Here is a 26,703-nt window from a genome sequence, read left to right as displayed (position 1 = left end):
AGACTGTATCACTTTCAATTTCCACCAGCAATTCTTCATGCTCTCATCAATATTAGACATTAGTATGCTTTTTTTATCTTTGTCAGTGTGACAGGTGAATGGAGCCTAGTCATTTTAATCTGCATCTTTTGAATATCACTCGAACATGTTTTCCTGTGTTTCTTGGCCATTTACACTTCTTCATTTGGCACGTGCGTGTTCACTGTCCTCTCCCCTTTTCTTGGCCAGGCGTTAGTCTATTTCTTGTTTGGTACATAAGAGCTTGCCATTTGTCATTTGCCTTGATTATTTTTTTTAGTTTTCTTCCAGCAGTTCAATCACAGTAAATGGCATCACCATCTCCTAGTGAGGAGGAGAAACCTGGAGGCCGGCGTGACACCTCCCTGAGCGTCACTACACACAGCGGACCAGTCGCCAAGTCCTATCCGTCCGACTTTCTAAGGAGACCTTAAATCGGTTCATTTTTCTTCCTCTGCAGCCCCATAACCCTCGCCATGCCCCCATCACCTCTCATCGGGACTCCTGCGGTAGCCGCCTCACTGGTCTCTCCACATCCTCTGCTCCAACTCTCTCAATTCTCCCACCATCCAGAAGCTAGAGGGATTTTTAAAAAATGCAGATCGGATCATCTCCCCCACCTAAAACCTTTTGACAGCTTCCTCTTCCATTGGTGGTCAAATCCAAAGTCTGGAACGTGCCTTTGCGCTGCTTCTAGGACCCGGTGTTTGCAAGGTTTGGGGCTTATCCGTCTCTCCTCAGTCTCTGCGCTTAGCCATGTGGCTTCCTTTCAGGTCCTCACATGGTCATACTTCTTCCCACCTCAAGGTCTCGGACGTGCTGTCCCCTCTGCCTGGAAAGATGTTCGCTCTCCTCTTTGCTGGCAAATTTAGAATCGTCCTTCAGGCTTCTCAGTTTAAACATCATCTCCTCAAAGAAGCCTTGGCCCCCCAGGCTAATTGAGCTTTATTTATTAGAGTCTTCCCTTGCGGCACATTTGACAACTGTAATGAAGTCCTGTTTGGCACGGTTTGTTAAATGACCACACCATAAGCTCAGTGAGGACGAGGATGGGGACTCTCTTTCCAGCACCGCCTACTCAGAACTCAGCACAGTACCTCGCACACAGTAGGCACTCAACAAATACTGAATTAATTTTTTTCTTAAATTAAAAAAAAAGTCAAATAACCTGTCTATTTCAAGGACCAAGCGATCAACTCTAGATTTTATGAACCCATTAATGTGAGTCTTCATACGGAAAGCAGATGAGATGAAAAACCAGGCCTGCTCTCAAGGCCACAGTCTCTGGTTTAATTAAGCCTGATCGTGAACGACTGTCACATCTCTTTCCATGTAAAATATGTGAAGACTTGGCTTTGGCAACCACAAGATGACTAGGGTGGAAGTATCCGGAAGGCGAGGTGCATGTCATGTGCTCCTGTTTTAGCTCCCTCCTCTCTTCTCCACCCTATGTTTTACCCACATTCAAGGAATGTCTCTTAAGTGGACTTAATTTCAAGTCAAATTATATAGTCATTATATCTAATCACTACCTACTCTTACTGTCTAACATTTTTAAATAAATTTGCATTATCTAGCATTATCGATTTGATGCTTTTCTCCTCTACAGATCAATACCTGCATTTATGAGAATTTCCTCTTAGGTTAGTTTCCTGAATTAAAAACAAAAAAAAAAAGCATTGCAGGTCAGAGAGTCTCAGCTCTCCTATAGCTGCAGCTCTGCCCTGTTCCCTGGGTCCACCTGTCCTCAGCTCAGCATGCTGGGCACTGAAGTTAGGGAAACTGCTCTCCCTCTTCCTTTCCTACGGGGTCTCTGGGATGAAAGGTGGAGAGGAGGCCAGGGTGTGGAGCCCTCATTCCCTTGGCTTAAGTGGACTCTTCTCCAGCCAATGGCAGAGCACTACCTTGGGCATAACAGTCAGTCACGTGCGAGTTGCTGAGAACTCACTTTGGTCAACTCCCACCACTGACATACTGGTGCAGGGAGTGAAAGCAGATCAGCAGATCAGGGATTTTCTGGGGCCTATTATGGATGGCTCAGGCACTCAGCCATGATAAGGGAGGCTCAGGAGAAGAATAAAAGCTTGTCTTCTGGCCTGGAGGAGATTGGGTTTCAGTAGGAAAGACAAGACCAAGATGTTATAAATAGTCTGGGGCCTGCCTATGTCTGAAGCCTCATCCTGGCCACTCCTCTAGTTGCTGCTTCATAATTCCTTTTCTTTGAACATCCCTTTGTCTGGAATGTCCTTCCCTATCTAAAGATCCAAGGAAGAGTGACTGGGATATCTAGTGGGGCTCCATAAGTCCTTGTTAAATGTTGCTAAGAAGCATTGGCTCTGGAATCAAAGGGTGTGGCTTTGATCCCTGGATCTATTACCTCACTGCTGGGTGACCTTGGGCAGCATACTTAACCTCCCTAAGCCTCTGCATTTTCATCTGAAATGTGGGGATAATCAAAGTGCCTACATCTTGGATGGGTGCAGCGCTTACGTGCCTGTCACCTAGCAAAGGCTCAACAAATGTTGGCATATATTATTATTATTCCTACTATTATAATTTTTGTTAAGAGTATAGTACTTACTGTGGGCTAGTCATTGTCCTAAATACTTTACAAACATTAATTCATTTAATACTCATAAACAATTCTGTGAAGAAGAAACCATTATTGTCCTCATTTATAGATGGAAACTGAGGCACTAAGGGGCTAACAAAATTGCCCAAAGTCACACCATAAATGGTAGAGTCAGGACTTTGAACCCAAACAGTCTGGCCCAGAAGTCAAGCTCTAAACCACTAGCTTATTAGTCATATTAATTATTATTTAATGATTTACCACCATTCTTAGTTACTAAGAATGACTATTCATTTTTATTAATGATGGGTGTCTGCCTACTCATATATAACGCCAGGCTGCTAGGGTGACTGGGATGGGGTTTTAGCTGGCAGGGTGTTATAGAGTTAGCTAAGCTCACTGAGGTTCAAAAGAATCATCTAATTCCAGGTGGGAACCCAGATCTGAACAGGAAACTGGGACAGAAGCCCAGAGCTGTATGCTGGGCCAATATGGTAGGAATGAGAGTGGATAATGGGATGTCCACAGTGAGCCCTAGGTATTCTGTGGCTGGAAAAAGGGCGCTGAGCTTCGTGACCCCACCTATTAGGAGGGCTGTGGTTCCACTGGGTTTCCCACTGTATCCAGATGGACTCTAGGCCTGAGTGGTCGGCACCTGCAAGAGAAAGGCACCAGTGACTCACAGAGTATGGCTGGGCAGGCATAGGATAAAGCCTCCTTTCTGGAAGTCCCTGCTGCCCCTGCTCATGGTGTCCCAGTGACCCTGGGCTCAAAGACATTTCTTGAGCTCTAAGTATCTCCTCTTCAGATGTGGAAGCTGATCTCAGGAAACTGTTGACCCAAGCTAACCTGGCCGTTTTGTCACCAGATGTCTGAGAGAAGAGGAGATCTCCCCCGAGAAGCGTGGTCTGTAATCTCCAGCTTCAGCATCCTTGGTGCGTGGGGTTTTTCCTGGAGTTCTGCTGCTGATTAGGTCCTCAGATCATGCTCACTTGAGCTTTCTTCTGGGTATTTCAGAGTCAAAGATTCATCCTTTCTCCTTCCCTCTTGTTTAGCTTTCGTTTTTGTGAGAGATCGGGGTGACGTGAGAAAATTGTGCTCTAGCCACAGGCCCACGGCCCAAACAACCTAACGCCCCATCATGGCTTAGCAGGCTCTAGAGTGAAATCTTGATGCCTTAACTGGCCTCCAAAGACTAGCCATGTCCTCCTCTGGGTGCCCCCACCCCAACTGCCTCATCTGCAGGCACCCCTCAGCCAGGGACACTCCACATCAAGCTGCTTTCAGAGCAAGGTAGTTTTCTGTGTTGTGTGGCAGAGATAATGATGGTTTTGGTTTTTGAAGAAGATTGGCCCTGAGCTAACATCTGTTCCCAATCTTCCTCTATCTCATGTGGGACGCTGCCACAGCATGGCTTGACAAGTGGTGTTACATCTGTGCCCGGGATCCAAACCCACGAACCCTGGGCCACTGATGCAGAGTGTGCGAACTCAACCACTATGCCACCAGGCTGCCCTGATAATGATGGTTTTTGTTATTTACCTAAAAACATGGGAAGTCCAATAAAGATCCAAGATATTGCATGATACCATCCCTTCTTGTCAAGGAGAACTATATGACAGAGCCTTTTTAAATTTGACAAACCAAGCAAGTCAGCTCTCCTTGAAACATTAACTTTTCCACCTCGTAGCTTCATGCTTATCCTTTCATTCAACAAGCCATTGCTGGCCTCTTACTGTGTGTCAGACCCAGACTGGAATTGGTATCTGGGAAGATGGAAAGAGCCTAGGCCTGACCCCTGTCCAAATCCCAGCTCTGACTCAGATGAGTTGAGTGACACAGAGAAAGTTACCTCTCTGAGCCTCAGTTTCCTCATCTGAAAAATGGAGATTCTTACCCCAACCTTCCAGGGCTGTGGTGAGAATTCTTTGGAAGAGCATTTCTCAAACACCCAGCTGGAGCCTGCAAGTCAGTCCTGAGCAGCACTCGCTGCTTTTATAATTTCTACACTAATGATGGTCAGTAAGACATGCTCCTTGGACTAAAAGGTATGAAGTGTTATGGGTAGGATGGGGGAAGTCTGTGATCTACAGGGGGATCCTGGCAGGAAGGAGTTAATTCTACTGGATGGGACTGGGCAAGACAGGCTTCAAGCAAGACTCGTGCGCACGGTCTTTGCAATATGTAAAGGTCCATGGCAGGAGGTATGAAATGTGGACCCACTCTGAGAAGTGTGAGCAGCAGGAGAAGTGGAACTTCTGAGGACATGGGGACTACGAAGGATGCAGGGCTGGAGCCTGGAAGGCCTCATGGGCCAGCTCCTAGCAATGGGCGCATCCACTGATGGGTTTTAAGCTGGGCAATCACAGGGCCAGGTTTGTCCTTGAGATCAATCGCTCTGGCTGCAGTGAGGATGGACTGAACGGGGTAAGGCCGGGAATGAGGCTGGGGCAAGGAGAGCCATGGAGCCAGGGCTGATGCAGGCCGAAGGGGAGGGTCCCTAACTTCACTCATGAGGCTGCTGGTCACCCATGCCCAGCTTCTCATGGCAGCTTGACTGCAATGGTCCTGTCACCAGAAGCTGTGTACCTGGCTGCTCCAGAGCAGCCCTGAGAAGGGGTCTTTCTGACTTAGACTGCGAAAGCATCCACCACTGGCCCCAAAACAACATGTTCCTTTCTGACTCACCTGGGGCAGTGCATCCCTGGCTAGAGGCCTTTCAACCCCCAGGCAGTCACACAGCCCTTGCCTGGAGACACTGACAGGGTGACTGAGCTGCTGCTCTAAGCTCCATCAGTCAAATGAATTCAATTCCACTGTTTTTGCGTGTGGACCTGTGCTCAGCTTTGAGGATAGTATGAGACTGTAACAGACAAGGTCAAGGGCCCAAGAGGTTTATAGTCAAGGACACAGGTCTGTGATGTAACTCCAAGCTGAGCGCTGGATGTGTTCAAGGGAGAGCCAAGTGACAGTGCTGTGGGGATAAAAGAGACGAAGCTATGGATTCTCCTTGGCAACATCAGAAAAGCTTCATGGAAGAGGTGGCCCTTGCCTGGACCCTGGAGACTAAGAAGGCATTTGACAGGCAAAGGGTGAGAAAAGGCATTCAGGCTGAGGGAAAGCGTGTGTGTAGAAAGTGGTGTTGTCTTCTGTGGCTGGACCACGGGGAGCAAGAGGAGGTGATGGGGGCAGAGGCAGGAGGGGGCTTAGGCCCTGCTGGGAGGGCCTCATGTCACTTTCTACATTCTTCGCTAAGGCACAGGAAATATGGTCACAGCAGAAAGAGCAAAGCAGTAACTTTTATTAAGCAGCGCTCTGCATCTGGCAATGTGTGTTACGTTAACTCTATACAAGGCTATTTAGTTTGAATTTTATAACCCTCTGGGAGGTACATGTTATCACCATCCCCATTTTACAACTGAAGAAACTAAGGCTCAGAGAGATTACATGACCTGCCCAAGGCTGCAGAGGCAGGAAGAGAGCCAAAATAACTGAATCCGAGCCCAGTGATCATTCCTCTACACACCACCAGCTCCCTAAATGATGGAGGCAGATGCTTAATATGCTTTCAACAGCCAAGGAAGGAAGATCATCATCACACCACCGTCTCCATCATCATCATCATCATCATCATCACCACCACCATTGTCATGGACTCCAAATTGTATTTCATAAAGAAGGAAATGTACCAGATATGCCTCTTTATAACAAGATCTTACAAGATTCCTGAGCATATATGTTTAATTAAAATCAACCACTACTGGTAACTACGTATGGTCACTGCCTGCTTACAGTTGTGAGGTCTTTCCACTCCATGTTTGTAATAACCTTTAGAACAACCCTATACAGCAGGTTTTAATTCCCCAGTATTACAGCTGAGGACATGGAGGCTCGCGAGGCAGAGTGATTTGCCCTAATTACGCAGAGCGGGAATGAGAAGCACGTGTCTTGGTGCTTGACCTACCTGTCAAGCTCAAACTCAACATGTCAACAGCTCGGTCTTTACCTCCAAAGGGTCCACTTCTGCTGCTCCCCATCTCAGTGAGTCATGCCACTTTCCGCCAGCAGCACAAGCTGGAAACCTAGGCCACTCCTTGACACCTCTCCCCTCCACTTCACCCCCATATTAACCCATCATCGAACCCTGCCGGTTCTAACTCTGCCGATCCTGCCCACTTCTCACCACCTCTGCCTCCACTACCCTGGTCCAAGCCTCAGTCATCTCTTACCTGAGCTTCTGCAGTGGCCTCCCAACTGGCCTCCCTGCATCCCATGCTCACAGGAGATGTGATGCTCTCCTGGCTCCAGGGCCCAGAGAGCCTGGCTCCTGCTGGCAGCTCTGCTTCCTTTCACCATATGCTCTGCCCCTTTCATTTCCTCAAACACCCCACTGTCTGTCCTCTTTCTGGGCATTTACACAGTTTCTTCCTCTGTTACTCCCAGCTTCATAGGTCCTTCCTTCAGATCTCATTTCAACCTTACTTCCTTTGGGAAGCCTTCCCAGACTCCCAGTCTAGATCAGCAGGTACACACCAGGACAGCGTGCCTGTGGTTAAAATACAGAAACACTTCCAGACCAGTTGCTATGTAGTCACTGCCCTGAGTGCCTGGATGCCTCCCACCATGACCTCAGCTCCTCCCCGGGACCCTCTGGCCCTCCCCACAATTCAGAGGATGAGGCACGGCAAGTGGAAGGCCCCAGGCCCCTGCTCGGGCATTGTGGCAGAGGCCCATTCTGACTGGCCCGTGCATGTGCAGTCAGGGTTGTTAAACATTTTGAATGTCACCTCTGCTCTTGATCCTGTACTCCTTGCTGTTCATTTTTACATACTTGTTTGGGTGACTACTGAGTCATGAACTCCAGGAGGGCGGGGAGCACCAAAGTTGTTTACCATGTCCAGGCTCAGTAAAGAAGACCTGAGTGAAGTCATGAATTAAATGAATGGAGGGATTCGCTGCTTCCTCCACCTCTCTGGCTGTATCTGCTCAGCATTTCCAACATTTTCAGGCAAGCAACGAAGATGCCAGGCTGTTGCAACCAGCATCAAGGGGGACAGGGCAGCTGAGGAGGGGCTGCGTGTCCCACCAGGGTGAGGGGTGAAGTCATGGTCTCCGCCACCTACAGACACTCAGGAGATGGGAGGAAGGCAGAGTCTTTCTGGGCTTGACTTTTTCCTGCTCATTAGCCACTTTATCTATCTTATTAAAGAGCTCTCAAGCCCATTCCCAGGTCCTTCCCAATCAGAGAACACCTTAGCCCAAAGGACCATCATCTCTCATGGTTGCTATTGCAAGAATGTCTCAGCAAGTTTCTCTGCTTCCCTTCTCACCCTCTCTGATTCTTCTTCTGCACCAAGCATAGTCTTAAATGGTACATGTGATCTTGTCTCTTTTTCTGTTAAAAATTCTTCTGTGGCTTCCCACTGTCCTCAAGATACATTCAAACTCTCACTCTGGTTTATAAGGTCTTCATCTCTGGGCCTTGTCGATCCCTCTAACCTCAACATCTGCTTCTCTCCTTATTCCCTTCTATTTCCTCCATCAACACACACTTCTTCCTACCTCAGGGTCTTTGCACATGCTGTCCTGATTTTTAGAACTTCTCTAGCTCATTTCCATGAATCTTTGGGGTTTAGCTTAAAAGGCATACACTTTGAAAGGCCTGTGCTGACTAATCCTCATTGGTCATGTCCTCCTATTATCCACTGCTCTTCTTTTGTTACACTCAGCATGGCTGAACTAGCTGTTCTATGTCTGTCTTGAATAGAGGCCTCCTGTGGGCAGGGACTGTGTCATCTTGTCCGTTTCTATATCCATCCCCATTGCTCAGCCTGGTTCCTGACACAGAGGCTCAATCAATATTTGATGAAAGAATAATCAATAGGATGAGGCTGTAAGCTTGGACCTGTCTCCTCTGTCTCCTGGGTCAAAGCTGAAATATAAATTCCAGTGGTAACCATAGAGATTCCATGAATTAGCCAATTAATTTACCTCCCACCTTCTGACATGCGGAAGGGGTCTGAAAACTCAGCAGTGCAGCTCCCTAAGGGACCAGACTAAACTCTCAGGAGAGAATTTGAACTGCTGAAAGAGAGAGAGAGAGAGAGAGAGAGAGAAGGAAAGACAAGAAAGGACGGAAGGAGGGGAGGAGAAGAATAGAAGATAAACTCTTGGAAGAAAAATGCTGAGTAGGAACGTGCAAGGTAAGACCAATTGAAGATTCACTTTCACAGGAAAAGGCAGCTCCCCGGTAAGCCGAGAACTGGGCTGTGCTCTTCCAGGACATGGGCACCAGTCTGGATGGGCTCCCCTCCCTCCTCTCACCCTGATAAGTTGCTGCCCTCTCTACAACTTGGCTTCTTTCCCTGCAAAACAACAACAAGCGCCTTGGCTCCCCAGATCTGGGATTCCTATACGAGGATCTGCATGGAAGACCTGGACAGGGGAGGACGGAAACTGTGAGAGGATGGAGACCTAGAGATGAGAGCACCACAGCGCTCTCCAAGACAGGCCTCAAGGGGGAGCCAAGGCCTGCAGTGGGCAGAGGGGGAGTCTCCAGCCCCTCTTCTCCTGCCCCATCCCGGGGCTGATGTCTTTAGCCACTAACAAATTGGGAGATGTTGGTCTGATGCAACTGAAGTCAACCAGGCTGCACGGGACCCAGGGAATTGCCTGTGAAGATGCTACAGCTGCGGAAGCAGAGTGGGCTGGGTGGACGGGCAGGAGGCGAGGCTGAGCTGCTGACTGAGCCCAGCCTGATACTCACGGATCCTGGAGTCCCAGGCATTCAAGTGGCCTAGAAATCATTTGGGACAAGGATCTCGGCCTTTTTGTCTCATGGATCCCTTGGACAGTTTCTTGAAACTTACAGAGTCTTTCTGAGAAAAATGTTTCCAAATGCATAAATTAAATTCCACAGGATTACAATGGAAACCAATTATATTGAAATAGTTATCAAAATGTTAAAATGATAAATTTGTGATACAGTAATATTTTTATTTCTTTTTAAAGTCAAGATTTATAATGAGATCTAGTGGCAGGTCTAATAACTCTCATAACCTTGAAGTAGTAATGAGTGTAAATGTCATTTTGAGGCATCTCCAACAACTAGAATGGGATACAAAAATATCTGATTCCTCCTGGTAACAGAGTCCTAGAGACTTCTAATGCTATTGTGGTTTATTGCCTATATTTGCAATGGGAGAAAATGCTAACTTGCCTGTTATATTTTTTTCTAGCCACACGCTCACATTGAGAATCTCTGATTTGGGGCAGTGATCTGACTTTACAGGAGAGGAAACTGGAGCCCCCCAAAGAGGCAGAGATTTGCACAGAGCTACCCAGCAAGTTAGACTGAAAATGATACTCTAGTACAAGCCCCCTGTCACCTCCCAACCATGCTCTGCCACTTGGCAGAGCCACCTCCCAAGTGTATGATTCTCCAAAGCCATTACACAGGACCATCATTTCACGTCCCTGAGCCTTGGTTTCCTTATCTGTAAAATGGGAGCAACCAGACCCACCTCTGCAGGCTGCTGGGAGGATAAGACAAGAAAAGGAACAGGAAGGGGCCTTGTTCCCGGACAATGCTCTGCACTCATGTAGACCAGTAGCATGAGAGTAATTATCATATATTGCCTCATGGGAAACCAAAGGATATGAACTCTGGGTTTCAGTGAGGGGGTTGGTCCAGGGTGGCAATCCCAAATGCCTATAGGGGTAAAACGATAAGGAGGAGTGGGGACTGTGGCAAACTTAAGATCTCTTGCCATTCTGAAAGGAGAAGCTGCCATTCAGGACCAGTGGAGGATGCCAAGCAGGAAGGTGGGCCCAGCGTTGCCAAATCTGACCTTCTAATAGATGGCCGAAATCCATGTTTTGGGCAAAATGTCCTGGTTTTTGTATTAAATGTCTTGATCATTAAAATAGGAGGTAAACCAAAAAGCATGTCTCCAGGCTGTCCGTTTGCAGCCTCTGGGGTGTACATGCAGGGAAGTTCCATGGCCTGGGGAAGGAGATGAGACAGGTCAGTGTTTCCCACATAGGCCAAGGGGGTGCTCACCCCATCCTGGCCCTGGAGGTGAGATGGTGCCCATGTACGGTGGGTATTCTCGCTAGGGCAACAGAGCACCCTTGAACAGAGACAGCTGGTCCTAAAACTGTGTTCCCTACCTGTCACAGCCACTAAGCTGCCTGTTTTATTAAGAACCCTAGATCACGCTCACAGCACACCAAGGTAAGCAGAGATGCTTCCATGGCGGGTAATGCCGCCACTTCTAACAGATGAATAAGCAGGCTTCTAAGTATAAACAGGAAGGTAAGATAAATAGAGATTCAAGTCTGCTTCACGCTGTTTACAGGCTGTGAGCCACAGACTTGGAGCAACATGGGTCATTTGGGCTGGAAAGGACCCCTATTCAGAGGATGGGGAAACAGGCTCTGTAAAGAAAAAAGTCTTGCCAAGGGTCGCATTCATTGTGTGAATACTTCTGATGTCCCGTACCATCAGTTTCTTCATCTGAAACTCTAACAGAGCCACTCACAGTTTCCTGAATGCATCATATTCTCTCTGGCTCAGTGCTGCTGTCCATGCTCTTCCCTCCTTCGTCTGACTATCTCCAACTTGACCTTCAAGATCAGCTTGTGTCTGCTTTGGGAATCTGTCCTGACTCCTTCCGCTGTGCCTCCATCAACCACAGCACCTGCCACAGGATTGTCACTTTTGGTGTATGTGTCTATCCCTCCAGCCAGCTGGAAGCTCGAGGGCAGGGCCCTGCCTTATGCAGCTCTGTCTACTCAGAGCCCAGTACAGTAAGAGATTCTCAACAAATCTCTGCCGAAGGAAGCAATAAACAAGGTACAGGGTAAGTCCCTCTTGCAGAGGCATGAGGAGGTTTCAAATAAAGACATTACGGGAGAGCTCACCAAACGCCATCTTGATATCAAGTTAACATGCCAAATGGCCCAAGTTAAGATAAAATAATGACTTTGGTCCTGTAACATCAAAGACCAGTCAAAACGCAGGTGAGTAAAGTACATTGTTACTCTGATAATCCCTCTGGTGAACAAAAGAGGGAAGCAAATGAAGTAGTTATCGGATCTAACATGTGCCAGGCTCCACAGTGGATAGTTCCACACGCCGCCTCACTTAATTCCCAGGAGCTTCAAAAGTAGGCGATACCCCTAGTTCATAATTTACAGGTGTGGAATGATGAAAGCGAGGTCCATCCAGGGCAGGAAGGAGAGGAGGCGACTGAAACCAATCCACACAGCTCCAGAGTTCTTCCTATTCCATGGGATACCACTGTCATTAACAATGGGCTTCCTTCACCCTGCCTGTCCTAACCATTCCTTATCCCAGGCATGGAGCCCCAGGGTGTGGAGCTTTGAATAAATTATTCCCTCCCCGCACCCCCAGCCCTAATATCCCAGACCTGCCACTGCCACAGGTCTGGGGGCTTGGGAAGAGGGAGTCATTATGGGGTCCCTCTGGTGCTCTCTGGGAAAAGGAATAAAATGCACAAGGCAGAAGAAAAGCTCCCACTACAGTCACAGAGTGGGTAGGAGGGAGAGGGCTCTTTTCAGCTCCCATTAGATTTTATTTTTAAAATAATATTTACATTTATGCACTATCCCTAGAAAACTCTGCTTTAGAGAGTGCCTGCGTGGAGACACAAGTCCGCAGGTTCATACATTCCTTCATCAGCCTGCTAGTAGTAACTGGAGTAGCAGTAAGACGGGACACGAAAGGGGGATGTGAATGTCATGGCTAACACGATGGAAACCATTCTAATTGCTCAGTGCTACACTGGCCATTTCCAGCCTCTCATTGAACTAGATCCTGTGTCCGACGATGATGGGGACATTGAATTCCCTTACATCATCATTGTTTGAGGCAGAGACCCAGAGTCAGAGCCTGAAGCCCCAAACCCGCCTAACCTCTCTGACTCAGTTTCCATGCCGAGACCTCACAGGGCCTCTGCGATGAGAATTAAGTGCTGGGATGCAGGGCACATAGCCAGCACAGTGCCTGGCATCTTGCATGCAGGTCTCCCCGTCCCCACCACTTTCACTCCAGGCTGAGCGCTGGAGGCAGCTGAGGCATGGAGTGAACAAATACAGCAGATGTGCTATTTATTTCCTCTAGTTTCGCCTCCATTGGACCTTGTTAATCCTACTTTGTCCGTTGGGCTAATATTTTACAAGCCCACAATATATAGTTTTTTATGAACCCATAAAAATCTTCACAGCAAAATCAAATTCACCTGCCATGCTGCCTTGACGAGTAAAGCCCAGCACACCATCTTACCCTCCCAGGCTCTCCGTAACCAAACCAGCCAACCTCCCTTCCCAGCATGCACTTGGGGGCCTCCACTTGAGTCTGTTCACCTTTCTCTAGTTGTGTTCTGCCCAATCCTGCCTCTGCACCTTTGCTCATGTTGTTCCTTTTCTGGAACACTCCAAACTCTTCCAGTGTCTGTTCCCCCCGGCCTCCACCTGTGGGAAGCATTTCCCTGCAATTTAAGCCCCTGCTGCCTCTCTCTCTTCAGAATCCCACAACGCCCAGAGAAGCAGCCATCATTTTTATTCTCTCCTCTTCTTTTCTGGGACCATTTTACTGGCTACAGGGTCCTGAGTGAGTCTCTGAACATTTTAAGGTCTCCATGCACTCTCAAAAGAAGGACAGCTTCACCAAGGCAAAGCCAATGCACACCCTCACCCTGCTGTCTTCACATGAGAAATTCCTCCCCATCCTCCAAAGCCCACTATGAGGGCTCTCTCCTCAGGAAGCTTGCCTTGATCAAGCTGGTCTTGATCTCTCTCACCTACAACTCCCCACAGCACTCCATCTGAATCTTACTCAGAGGACATATCACTTCCTGCCATGTTGTCATTATGTAGCTGGTTCCTCAACACTGTGAGCCCATGAGAGCAGGTGCCATATCCTGTTCACTGCCATCTCCCTGGTACCCAGCACAGAGCTTGACGTAGAGTGAGATTTCAGTAAATATATGTCACACAATAATAATAATAGCAGAAAACATGTATATAACACTTACTGTGTGCTAGGCATTATGGTAAATGCTTTACATATACTAGCTTATTTATTAATCACTCTCATTTTTCAGATGAAGAAATTGAGTCACAGAGAGGCCAGGTAATATGCCCAAGGTCGAGCAAGTGGCAGAGCTCCTGCTTGAATCCAGGCCATGTGGCTCCAGCAACCATGATCTTAAACACTGAGCAAGACCACCTCTGAATTCATTCATCTTTATATCCCCAGTGCCCAGCAAAGAACCAGGCAGTCAGCAAAGGCTCAATTAACAAATGCTCCCAACACCCCTTCATTGGAAGGCTGCCACCAGATATGGTGAGACACAAGATGAGATGAGCACCTGGCAGAGAGGATGCTATCCTTGCCAAGCCTACCACAAGCACATTCTGAAATGGGCTGTTCTCTCAATGAGATGCACCAGCCTCCACCCTACAGAGCCTTCTCCACAAGGACGAGCAAATTCAATCTCAGCAGCGAGCGTTGACTTAGAGGACGTGTGCTTTCTTACCATTGGGTCTGGCTGCCCACCTATTTCTACATTCATTAAGGCTTTCACACACTCCACTTGTTTTCCAGAAGACCCCATCCTTAGCCACTGTCAGAAATAATCATTTTGTGTGGCTGGTGATACTCCCTGCCCCAAAACTAGAAGGAGGGAAGTAGACCCAACCTCATACTTTGCTGACTTGAGTTGTTTGTATAACCTTAAGCCTCTTCTTCGTACATGCAACATTAACTTTTGCACAGATTACAAAATGGATGAAGGGGGGTTTCTAGTGTTTTAGAATATGATTCCAAAGCCAGATACAATTAATCCTTTGGCTTATTTATTCCAGACCTTGTGCAAAGGGGCCAAGGCTCCAGACAAAGAAAACCCCAGCTGATGGTCCTGGAGCTACTGGTCCAGGTCTCCCCATCCCAGCTCTTCACCACAAAGCACAGGAAATGCACCAGACCCTCCCTCCCTACCAAAATATATCCCACGTAATACTTTCCAAAAGGATAATCCTTTGCTAAATCCTACACAATCGTTTCCAATGTTTGCTGGTAACGGACACCAGGAAGCTAGTGAACTTGCCTCCGCTCTAAATACATCTGCTAATAACTCTTGCACAGAAAGAGCTTCACTCCTGCCGATTTCAAGGCTCTGGAAATCAGACTCCTAACAAATTTCCTTTGGCTTTGTCTCACATAATCCTGCTTCTGTCTGCTTCACGCTCTTCTCCAAATGTGTTGGGTCCCAGTAGGCCATTGTCCTCCAAGAATGATGGCTTCAGGCTCGACAAATGGCCCTCCATCTATCATCGCGGAGCTTCAGTGGCAACAACAGGGGCTCCTCTGTTCCCTCTGCAAGCAGGCAGAGTGATGGCCCTGCCTTGGACTTGCCTCCCCCACTGTCTTGGGAGGGATACCAGACTGCTGGGAGCTCTGGGAGGCGAATAAAGGCTGAGCCACTTCCACTTTCAATGTGAAGCCCTTCTGGTGCGTGGAGACCCCACTTAATGCTCTCTTCTCCCAAGTGGCCAGTCCCTGCCATCATCCATCCTCCACTCTGCAGCCTGAGCTTTTCTTACAATCATGTCATCCATCTCCCTGTTGAGCTCTGAGAATCTAATGAGATAATCACGCCGAGAGTGTTTTACAAATCAGAATGGGCAGAGAGGTTAAGGGGGACTGGCTTTGCAGTCAGGAAAACCTGGGTTCAAATCTGACTCACTATTTTTAGACTGGGTGACCTTGTAAGAGCCACTTAACCTCTCAAAGCCCCTGTGTTCTCATCTGCAAAGTAGGAATAATAATGCCTGCCTCACAGTGTCACCACGAAGCTCAAGCAGATAATGAAGGTGATGGGTATAAACTGCTAAACACAGAGCCTGGAAAACAGAGCGCACTTAATAAGGGGTACTATCATATAGAATATAACGGTATAATAATATTAATAAGAATTCTATATTTTCCCTAAAACTCTACCAAAATGGATGGTCAAGAGAAAATGAATTGAGTTTACCTGTGGCTTTGGTTCCCCCTTGATGAAAGGTGCTGGAGCTTGAGTTAGAGAAGCCTGGTGGGACCAGTTCCAAGCCACCCAGCATGCCCCTGGATCCAGCTCAGACTCTGGCTCTCCCACTTGCTGTGTGACCCTGGCTAAGTGATTTCACCTTTCTAAGCCTTGTTCCTTCCTCTGCAAAGTGGGATAAATAAGATCTACCTCCCAGGTCTGTGGTGAGTACTAGTGAGGGAATGCAGGGACAATGCTGGCCTTCAGTTCCTGATGTACAGTGAGTGCTAAAGAAATTGTAGCCAGTCACGTTAGTATCTTATTCATTATACACCTAACAGAAGTCCAGGACATTGTGCCAGGTGCTGGAAGACAGAAGAAAAAGGAGGAGGAGGAGGAGGTGGTGAGGAAGGGGGGAAGGGAAGAGGAGGGAAAGCAGAAGAAAAGGTGAAAAAGACATGATCTGTCTTATTCACAGACTCACAGACTAACGCCATGATTCTCAGCCCAGACTACATATTGCAGTCACTTAGGAACCTTTAAAAAATACTGCTGCCCAGGCTCCATACTCAGAGATTCTAATTTAATTGGTCTGGGGTGAGGCCTGGGCATCGATATTTTACAGAAGCTCCCCAGGTGATTCTAATGTGGCCAGGGCCAAGAAAGACTGGCCTATTTTGGGGAAGATATGGACACAAAGATACTTTTAATAATATATGCTTAGGGCTCCCACTGAGTTATGTACAAAGAGTGCTAGGAACACACACAAAGACAACGATAATGCCTCATCATTTAAGCTGAGTAATAGCGTGGGAGTAGGAGTTCACCAGAAGGAGGATCTGAGAGAAGGGCATTCTGAGCCTTTTCTGCAAAACCTCAAATAAAGGCAGAGCCGCAGTGAGTCACCAGGCAGAACCTGGAGCAAACCAGGGCAATCAGGAGGGAAGCGAGAAGATCTGGATTATTTCACATGAGCAGAGCTCTCAGGGCCCCTAGCCCTGTACTCTGCGCCCCAGTCCTTGGCCAGGACACTGCTCCAAGGGCTTCACCACTCAGAGAGAGAGAGGAGAAAGACAGCATTCCCCTTGGTCAGGCAGCCTCTAGAAAGCTTCTTTGCTTCCCTATCAACAGCACCACATACCATGCAGAGAGGCCAAACACTTAGGTGACTCAAAGGCTTGTTGATTGGTTGGAGATGGCCTCCTGTCCATGGTGCTGAACAGTATCTATGCTGGAGAACCAGGCTGCTCAACCTGTGGTCTGCAGACAGGCAGCTTCAGTGTCACCTGGGAGCTCCTTAGAAATGCAGAATCATGCACCGAGCCCAGATCCATGGAATCAGAATCTGCCACTTATCAAGTCCCCAGTTGATTTGTGTGCACATTAAAGTCTGGAGCCCACTGCTGTAGGCCAGTGTTTTCAAGCTGTAAGGTGCATCCCATTTGTGAGTCCAGAAATTAATTTAGCAGATCAGAAATAAAATTTTTAAAGAAAAGCATGAAATAGAACAGAAAAAGAATAAAGAATAAAAAATGGCAGAGTTATCACGTAGTAAAAGCAAGTTTTATTATTACATATACGTCTGGGTAGACTGAGCAGGATCTAAGAAGTCTGAATTACCATAAACTGCATTTTACACAATGTCTGAAAGCCACTGCTTGTTTTTCCTAATCCAGGGATACTGGTGATTCTTATCCATTATTTCCCAGGATTCTGAGCCAGGTCAGGAAACAGTGGAGAAGAGAGGGTTATAGAGCTATAAAGAGAGAGAGGAAAACTGGGCCTGTTGAGGTACAGGCTGAGACAACCCTGGAGAAGGTAAAAAAGCTAGAAAAAAGCAGAAAGGATCGGATTTGAGTGTTATTGTCTATAGAGCTACTTTAAAGTGTCCTTGGCTTTCCTTTTTATTTGAATGAAATTTTGTAAAATTTTATAGCGCCTGCCCTTAGAACAAGCATTGCAGCGAGTTTATATTCCTCAACGTGTGTGTTGACTTTACGTTCTTGAGAACTCCCTCTCATTTCTGAAGGCTTGCTGCCACCCGCCCAGGAAAGCTGGTGGGGCCGAGGGGCAGGGAGTGCCCACGACTTAGAAGCCACGGCTCCTCCCCACTCCAGTATCTCCGTTTTCCCACTGCTCACCATCAACCAAAACATATTGAGGCACAACGCTAGAGAACTTTGGAAAGAAAGAAACAGAGACCTCTTTAAGATGCACAGACGTTTTGTTTGCTTCAAGGGGTGACAGGGAACAAAATGTCAAGAGTAGAAGTGACACCGTGATTTTTCTTCCTTTCAGAACTGGGCTATGGGAGTTATTAACCTCTTGCCACGTGCCTGTTATTTCATTTATACAACGGTGTCCTACATTCGATTTTGCCTGGGAAATTGGTGTCTAATGGAAGATGACAAAAAATGACTTCTGAAATAATTTTCTCTCAGGCTAGTGGAGTTTATAAAACGCTGAGCTCAATGGTCCCACCTTGGGAAATTCTGCATGGAGGTCACGCTGTGGGGCAAAAAGTTTTTAGCACCCGGATGTGCTTTCAGCTTCAAGGAAGACACAGCTCCATGGACCCTGACTTGTGTTTGTTCTGCAAAATGGCAGAATCAAGTCTGTCATCTCCTCTGTGATGAGTTATGATAAAGTCAACTTGAACAGTTTTAGTTTATTTTTAAAACAAGGAAATGACAAAGTAATATACCTCTACAACCTGTAAAGAGAAATTGTTTTTGATGCTGAATGCATATAATTAGGAGCATTTTAAGTCCCTCAAATCCTAAGTTGGTTGGCATGACTCTTTATTTTTTTTTTTGAGGAAGATTAGCCTGGGTTACCATCCACTGCCAATCCTCCTCTTTTTGCTGAGCATGACTGGCCCTGAGCTAACATCTGTGCCCATCTTCCTCTATTTTATATGTGGGATGCCTGCCACAGCATGGCTTGACAAGCAGTGCATAGGTCCGCACCCAGGATCTGAACTGGCAAACCCCCGGTTGCCAAAGCAGAATGTGTGAACTTAACTGCTATGCCACTGGACTGGCCCCTGGCATGACTCTTGATAGGACAAGTGGAGTAGCTGACTCTTACTAGAACCTGCTATGTTCTTGATCCTTCATATCTTTATATATTTAATCTACTTGACAAATAGTGGGATGAGTATTACAATCCCTATTTTCAGAGATGGTAAAAATGGAAGCTCAGAGAGGGTTAGTGACCTGCCCAAGATGGCACAGCTCATCAGAGCAACACAACCAGAATCTGAACTCTAGCATGTCTGACTCCAAAACTCCAACCAAGCTGACCAAGTGTCAACTCGTTCAGCTGCCTTTCTGCGTCAGTTTCAAAAGCCCAAACATTTCACAATAACCTTCTTTCCCACAGGCATCTGGCTGTTTTCCCAAGTTGCTGCTTCCATCTCTCTGGGTCTTGCCTCTGGGCCGGCTGGAATTCTGTCTGGCACTGAAGGAATTGCCCTGTGTGTGTGGCTAGTCACTCACAGAGAGAGATCTCTGCAAGTGGACTGGCTTTTCACGGTGGCTCAAAATGAGACCTGCTCCCTGTATGCAGTCAATGGTTTTTAAAAAGAGTTAAACAGCATATACTGAAAGTGGAAAAATGTAAGGACATTTCAGCTTCGAGGCTAGATTTCCTCAATGCCACAATTTGAGTGTTTCTGAAACCAGTTAATGCTCCTAGGGATAAAGCCCCATCTGAGAAATGACATTTAAAAAATTCTGATGGGAATACAAAGACAGTCAACTTAACACAACATCTCCAGGGCCTACCATGCTCCACACACTGTGAAGAGGGGAGATACAAAAACGTACCAAGACATCCTCTTAGACTAGGATATTAATTTACAGTATTTTTTACCAGTTAAAAAAAAATCACTGAAAATTCTATGTAGAATTCAAGGTAGAAGGAACACATTTCAACTCAATATAATAAAGAATTTTCTGACCATCAGCACTTGTCCAACGATCAAACAGCCAACCTTATTAGTAAGTTTTACCCAAAGGTGTGCTGGTAAATTTTTAACAACTGGCTCTCCACGTCCAAAAAAAAAAAAACCACTCTGATTTGTAGCATTTGTTGACTTCTGTGGTGTAAATACTCCCACCGTGGCCGATTTCGAGCTCCCACAGTGGGGCCATTGCAAATGGAGTCAGAAAGAGACGAACAATACAAACATCACGATGATTTCCACCATGCAGATAAAACAGACGTAAAAAACCTCAGGAGCAAGGGATAATGTAATAATCAGGAGTGGTGAGTGTCAAGTATTTATTCCCTTTCTTTTTAATGTAACTTATTTAAGTGTACGTTTATATAATTTAATGTTTAATAATGGCTCTGTTCAATAATTGGCTCACAAAATCCCTGAAAAATTAACAATTGGTTCTTGTGAGCCAGTGCAACGGGGCCCCAGAACTCCACAGAGCCTTTCCCATAGTGGTGGGGTGGGCCATCAGACCTGGGTCACCATTTGTCATGGACATGCGTACTTAAGTCTTTAAGCTCTGACCAGCTCAGGAAGCTGCAGCTGCAGCATCCTTGCTGGTGGCATTTCGGTACCTACCATGCGCCAGTGATAGCACTGAGCACTGCATGCTTTGTCTCCTTTATCTTGACTAAAAGCCCATAAGGCAGACTGGAACTAAAATCATCCCCATTTTAGAGATGAGGCAACTGAGGTTTAGAGATTAAATAACTTGCCTAGAGTCACAGAAAAGTAAGTGGCAGTATGTTTGCCTCCCAATCCCTTCTCCTTAAACCAGGACATCACACTGCTACTATGAGGAATGCACTATGCCTACTGGTTCCTGCGCCTCCATTCTCCCTCAGGGCAGAGTGCTTTGTGAAATACAAGAAAAGAGAGGGGCTGTTCCCTCTCAAAGACTCCAGGATGTTGGCTCACCCTTCTCAATCCAGAGACCGAAACAGAACCTATTACTCAGAAAGGAGGTGTTTGAATGAGCAGCATCTTCCTTTCTTAGGGAGCAATAAACAAACAACTGGAATCTGAGATCAACTAGATCCATATAAAAATCACCATCTTTGTGAGTACAAAAAAGGAAAAAATCTGCAACTTAATTTTGTTCCACGGAATGGACGATTTTGGACATACTGAAGGGACTGCTGGCAACATGCAGCCTGATCTGGTCTTGTGTCTCTTGTGCTAAGGGATAACAAACTCTTTTTCCTTTAACTGAGAGAGAGCAACGGGCGGGCAAGACGATCAAACTAGATAGCTAATATGAGCACGACGCCGTACCTCTGCCTTGCAAAGGTGCAGGTGAGCACAGACATCCTGCCCAGTACCGACCGCCAGCTTCTCTACCGTTCTGGAAAACAGTGGATGATCCCATGCTAAGCCAGCAGCAGCCTTCTGACCCATCGCATCCTGAAGCTCCATCCGTAGTCCCTGAGTCTACGCCAGGTGAGCCCCCGACTGGGCACGCAGTCAGCTGATAAGATGTTGCGACTGGGCAGAGACTCCCCCAGTGACTCATGGGCCCGAAAGGTCCCTCACCCCCTCCATGCATTGCCCACCTACCTTCCTCTGCGATGGAGGGTCCTGGCAAGCAGGAATAATGTTGCCCTCATTCTGTGGGGCAGGTGGGCCCCAGAGCCCACTGGAAAAGGCACTGTCTGCCCGCTCCCCTCCTTCCCTTCCTCTGTAGCCTCCTACCTCTGGTAAAATCCCAGGATTGCAACTGGATGCAAGTGTTTGCACTCAGTGTTTACCTGTGGCGGTTTTGGTCGCTGGCTTAGCCAAGGTCCCTGGGCTGTGTGTGTTAGCTGCTTTTTCATCATGCCTTCCTCGCACGGAATGACTGAGGTACAGCTGCATGATGCAAACGACCTAAATTGAGGGCAACAGCTCCTGTAGCAACGGACCCAGGGTGTGGGGAGGGCTGCCCGGCTCTTAGCCTGGAGGAATTCTACTCTGGAATCAATCAAAATTGCAGTTGAGAAAGAAATAATAACCACTATAAATTTTTGAGCATAAACAATGTGACAAGTGAGTTATTTCCAGTCCTCACGAGCACCTCTTCGAGGTGACCATTGCTACCCCACTTCTTAGATGAGGAAATTAAGGCTCGGGAAAGTTGAGAAGCTTGCCCAGCGTCACAATTCCAGGAAAAGGTAGAACCAGGTTTTAAACTCATGTTTATTTATACCCAGAGCCCTTACTCTAGGCCCACTGCAACTCTGCCTACACGAAAGGGGAAAAAATAATTACCAAGGGCTTGCTTACTCCAGACTGATAACGATAACAATGAAAATAGCTCATATTTACATAGTGCTTACAATGCTCCAGACACTGTTGAAATTCAGGTTTTTAAATCCTCCCAACAGCCTTCATTTTCGAAACCAGGAAACTGAGGCTCAGAGAGGTTATACAACCTGCCCAAGGTCATACAGCAAAGGACTAAGGATTTATGCAGGTGCCTCTGCATAAATGCTTCTCTTAGCATCCTCTTAACAATCTTGAGAAAAGGTGGTAGCATCTCTAATTCACAGATGAGGAAGGCATGGCTCAGAGAAGTTAACAGACTTGCTCAGAGACATCCAGCTAAGACGCTAGAACCTTTTATCCTAGCAATGGTTACATCTCAGGAGTACAAGGGGACCTGGCTGGGAGGTTAGCATCCCACTTGCTAGCTATACCACCTTAGACAGTCCCTTAGCCTCTGGGGCCTCAGTTTACCCATGAGGACAGTGAGGGGCTTTAAGCAAGGGCCCTCTTCTGATCCGTCCAGCCTGGAGGCACCAGGACCCCTGGTGCTGGAATGACCTACAAGAGATGTTCTCTCCGCTGAGAGGAAGACAAAAAAAATGCTACTTTCAGACAACTCATGTGCCCCCACCAGTCTGGAAGTTACATTTTCAGGCAAATAAACAGCCTCAAATGCTTCCCAAATTGCTGCTTAATGCTTCTCCGCAGAGCAGGATCTCACTTATGGATCTACAGAAAGGGTTTACGCCAACGCTGTTGATGGTGTGGAGTCCCAGATGATTCATCAGAGAAGGTGACGTAAAAGGACAGCAAGAAAGCACAGGGAAGAGGAGGGGTTAACCAGCTGCCTCCTGCTGGGAAGGAGAGAGGCAGACATCGCCGGGAGGGAGCAGGCCACCAGCCTGAGCTCAAACAACTCGTCATGGGGCCGCCCCACACGACTTTCTGTACAAGAGGTGAACTACAAAAAATGGACAATTTGGGACATGCTGAAGGAGCTGACGAATTCACCAGGCCTGTTGATGTCCCAAAGTCACAGAAAGACAGTGGGACACTGAGCGCAAAACGTGTCACAGAGCTTTCCTCATCTTAGTAGCTAGTTTGGGGCAGCCAGGAGCTTGAGGTAGTAAGAGGCCTGTGCACAGATTTCATATTAACAGGGACCTTTTGGCCTGTCTCAGTGCACTGTGGGAATATTGGGCTGCTTGGAAGAGAAGGGCAAAGGGCAGATGAGGATGTCGTGGGTCTTGGTCAAAATGTGATTGTGTGGGGCCTGGAAATCAATGTGAAATTAGTTTCATGTGGATTCTCTGGGATTGAGGTTGATAGAAATTAAAAGTAACAGGCATGGCTCTTGGTGATGTAGAAAGTCCGGCTGGCCTCATGTGTTTTTACCACCCCTGCGTCACCCCCTGCTACTTCCCCTCTCATGACATCTCTGTGTCTTAGCTCCAGCTGTTCCCTCTGTCAGGATGGCCCCCGCTCCCTGTGGTCAGCTTGCACAGTCCTACCCTTTCCTCCAGCTTTTTCAAGTGTCACCTTCTTTGGGGAGTCTCCTTTCCTTGACCAGGGCTGGACTCCCGGGTGTGCAACCTGTGCAGGAGCACAGGACTTGTGCTAAGAGCAGCTCTACACTTGAGCCAATGCTCTGCTGTCATTGTCCTTAAACTCTTAATAACTTTTGAACAAGAGGCTCTACATTTTTAATTTGCACGGGGTCTCACAGACCGTGAGGCTGGATGTGCTCCCATCCCTTGAGACTGAGTCAGGCGCTCTCCCCTCTGATTCCACAGTACCCTGCACGCTCCTTGACAGCAGGGCCCATCTTTGTTCCTAGTTGTTGGTCTGGATCTTTCCACCCTCTCTTGTTGCCCGAAAAAGAATAAACAGTTCAAAGGGATGCAATATTTAAACAAACAAATCCAACACAACCACAGCAAACAGCAATTTGGTATAAACTGGTAGCAGATGAGAAAGGCAAAAAGGAAAAGAAAAGCAGGTAACCAAAATCGAGCCGGAATGAGGTTAATTCTCTGAACAGGCAGACCTCAGATCTGGCCCTGTGGTCCCTATCAGTCTAGAGGGAAAACGAGACAGTATTGTTCACAACATTCCATGTTAATGAGATAAAAACAATCTGACTTCTCTGGAGAGGCTCGTTTATTCTTAATTCTCTGAGAATCCTCTACAAAGGACCTTGTAAACCAGAGGGGCTTTAATTTGGCATCTGCGCCTCATGAAACAGGTCACAAGATACGGCAGGTGTGTCTTGGGGTGAGCACTGTTGTGGGGGAAGGCTTCATGGCTTGTGCTGGATTCTCACGTGGGCCCCCGACTCACAAAGGATTAAGATTCACTGGGCTGTAATGACGGGCAGCTCACGGTAGACACTTTCTCACAATGACCCTCAATCCAGGCTGATGGAGTTTCTACAAAGCAGCGTTCTGCACAAGTATCGTCAATTTGGTACTGAGAACTTACTCTAATGGAATTGGGTGTGGGCCCATCTCCTTAAGGCAGTGGCCTTTTCATTCTCATCTCTGGTCCCAGAGGGCCTAACCCCAGGCTCAGCATATAATTAGCGACTAGTCAAAGTGGCCGAGCTGCTGGATGGACAGCTGGATGGATGGATGGATGAATAAATGAATGTGTGCACCAAACTGCTAACAATCCTTCTAGAGCTCCTTCCATTCCAGCACTGAACTCTTGCTCAGAAACATTGGCCCTCTCTCTGGTCACATATCATGATAATTCCCTGAATCTGGGGATTCAGCAGCAAAGTGGGCCCCTCACCAGGTCCTTGAACTTCCTAAGAAAGATGCCTCAGGGCCGGCCTCATGGTAGAGTGGCTAAAGTTCAGTGGGCTCTGCTTTGGCGGCTTGGGTTCATGGGTTTGGATCCTGGGCACAGACCTGCACCACTCACCAGCCATGCTGTGGCAGTAACCCACATGCAAAATGGAGGAAGACTGGCACAGATGTTAGCTCAGGGCTAATCTTCCTCAAGCAAAAAAGGAGGGAGATTGGTGATGGATGTTAGCGAATCTTCCTCAGAAAAAAAGAAAAGAAGAAGAAAGGTGCCTTACCCTCTAGGGCAAGGCTTCTCAGGGACTGTGATGGTTAATTTTACGTGTCAGCCTGGCTAGGCTATGGTGCTCAGTTGTTTGGTGAACACTCGTCTAGATGCTACTGTGAAGGCATTTTTTAAGAATGATTAACATTTATAATCAGTTAGCTTTAAGTAAAACAGATTACCTTCCATAATGTGGGTGAGTTTTATCTAATCAGTTGAAGGCTTTAAGAGCAAAGACTGAAGTTTCCCAAGAAAAGAAGCAATTCTACCCCAAGAATCAACACAGAAATCCTGCATGTTTCCAGCCTGCCTGCCCTGCCCTGCAGATTTTGGGCTTGCCAGCCCCCTGATTGTGTGAGCCAATTCCTTAAACTCTCTCTGTCTCTCTCTCTCATTCTCTTTCTCTCTCTCAAACTCTGTGTATACACACACACACACACTAGATGTACATGTCTATATGTTGATGTATATAGATATATATAGGCACATATGTATATATAGATATATAGATATACACATCCTATTGGTTCTATTCCTGCAGAGAACCCTGGACAGGGTCTAAGGACTCTTGATTATTCTGCTCGGCCTCAGGGGTCAGGTGAAATCAAGTCTGAAAGGGCCACTCGCAGGAGACAGGCCCAGCCTCTCTGCACCTTCAGCCACTCTCACGGGAAGGTCCTGGCAAATGCAAACTGCCACATGGCCAGCGACGGGTTTTCTGGGGAGGAGGACACTGATTTGGTCTGGTGGCCCTCCCCCGTCTACCAGTGTCTGAAGAAGTTGTGAGATGTTCCACAGTTGGCATGTCAGGGTAGTGGGGGCCCAGCCTCCCAATGTCTAATGACTCCCCAAGAGCAGCTGACATCTACGGATGTCTGATGTGGGCCAGACACAGGCTAATTTAATCTTGCCCAGGACAGCATGAGGGAGGAATGACCAGCTCCAGTTTACAGATGAGGAAACTCAGAGAAGCAGAGTGGCCACCATGGACCTGGAACTCGCCGCTGAAGTGAAGGACCATGACCATTTCCCTCTGCCTTGTCCTTTGATTGCTCCCACTATGCTCCGAACAGAGCCTGGTTGGTGTATTTCCAGCTCCCCAGTTACTAGCCCTGTGAACATGGACAAGAAACCCTGTCTCTGAACAGCAGTGTCCTCTGGCGGATGCCTGCCCTTCAGGATGTTGTAAGCGTTCATTGAGACGATGCTGCCTAGTACTTGCGAGGCACTCAGTGAACAGAGGTTATTGTCATTATGATTATAATTCTCTGAGCCAAAGATAGGGATGGTTCGGTGACTCGCTCTCATGTCTCTGAGAACACACCCAAACAGCTCTATAACCTGCAGCAGCAGAAATGACACGGCCACCTCCTGCAGCTCCCGCTGTCCTCAAGGGAGCATGAGACACCAGCTCCATCAGGGAATTTTCACACCAGGGTGGGAGGGGGTGGGGAGATGTGAAAATGCGGAGACAAAATTGCTTGGTGAACTCATTAAACGCGCGCCTGCTCGCATCTCTGCGTGCTTCTCCTGTTCTCACTTTGGGTTGTACGCCTATTATTAACCACCGCCCTCATAGAGGAAACGTGCGCCTTACCCCAGGAACATATTGTGGGGGGAGGAAACTTCCTGTTATAGTCTAATCAACAAGTTTTTTAAAATGCCTGACCTCTCTGAAGTAGAACCTGGCTCCAAAGCCGTCTTGGGCTCCCCACTGCCCGAAGAATGCGGTACAAGCT

The 26,703-nt window shown here is 47.3% G+C and overlaps 1 protein-coding gene across 37 annotated transcripts in view; it reads right to left on the bottom strand.

Moving 5' to 3' along the window:
• The window catches only part of TENM4 (teneurin transmembrane protein 4), a 2,704,309-nt gene that overhangs the window by 615,270 nt on the left and 2,062,336 nt on the right, over positions 1–26,703 (bottom strand). For 2 of the 37 annotated variants that reach the window (XM_070625745.1, XM_070625740.1), the window contains exon 2: positions 3,173–3,245. The exons of the other annotated variants lie outside the window; for them this stretch is intronic. The gene's annotated coding sequence lies outside the window, so the exon portion shown is untranslated. The remainder of the gene's footprint in view (positions 1–3,172; positions 3,246–26,703) is intronic. 37 annotated transcript variants of the gene reach the window in all.

The sequence above is a fragment of the Equus przewalskii genome, chromosome 6, assembly GCF_037783145.1.
Source record: "Equus przewalskii isolate Varuska chromosome 6, EquPr2, whole genome shotgun sequence".
NCBI lineage: Eukaryota > Metazoa > Chordata > Mammalia > Perissodactyla > Equidae > Equus > Equus przewalskii.
The sequence above is the reverse complement of the archived record's forward strand: the minus strand, read 5'-3'. Positions and strand labels throughout refer to the sequence as shown.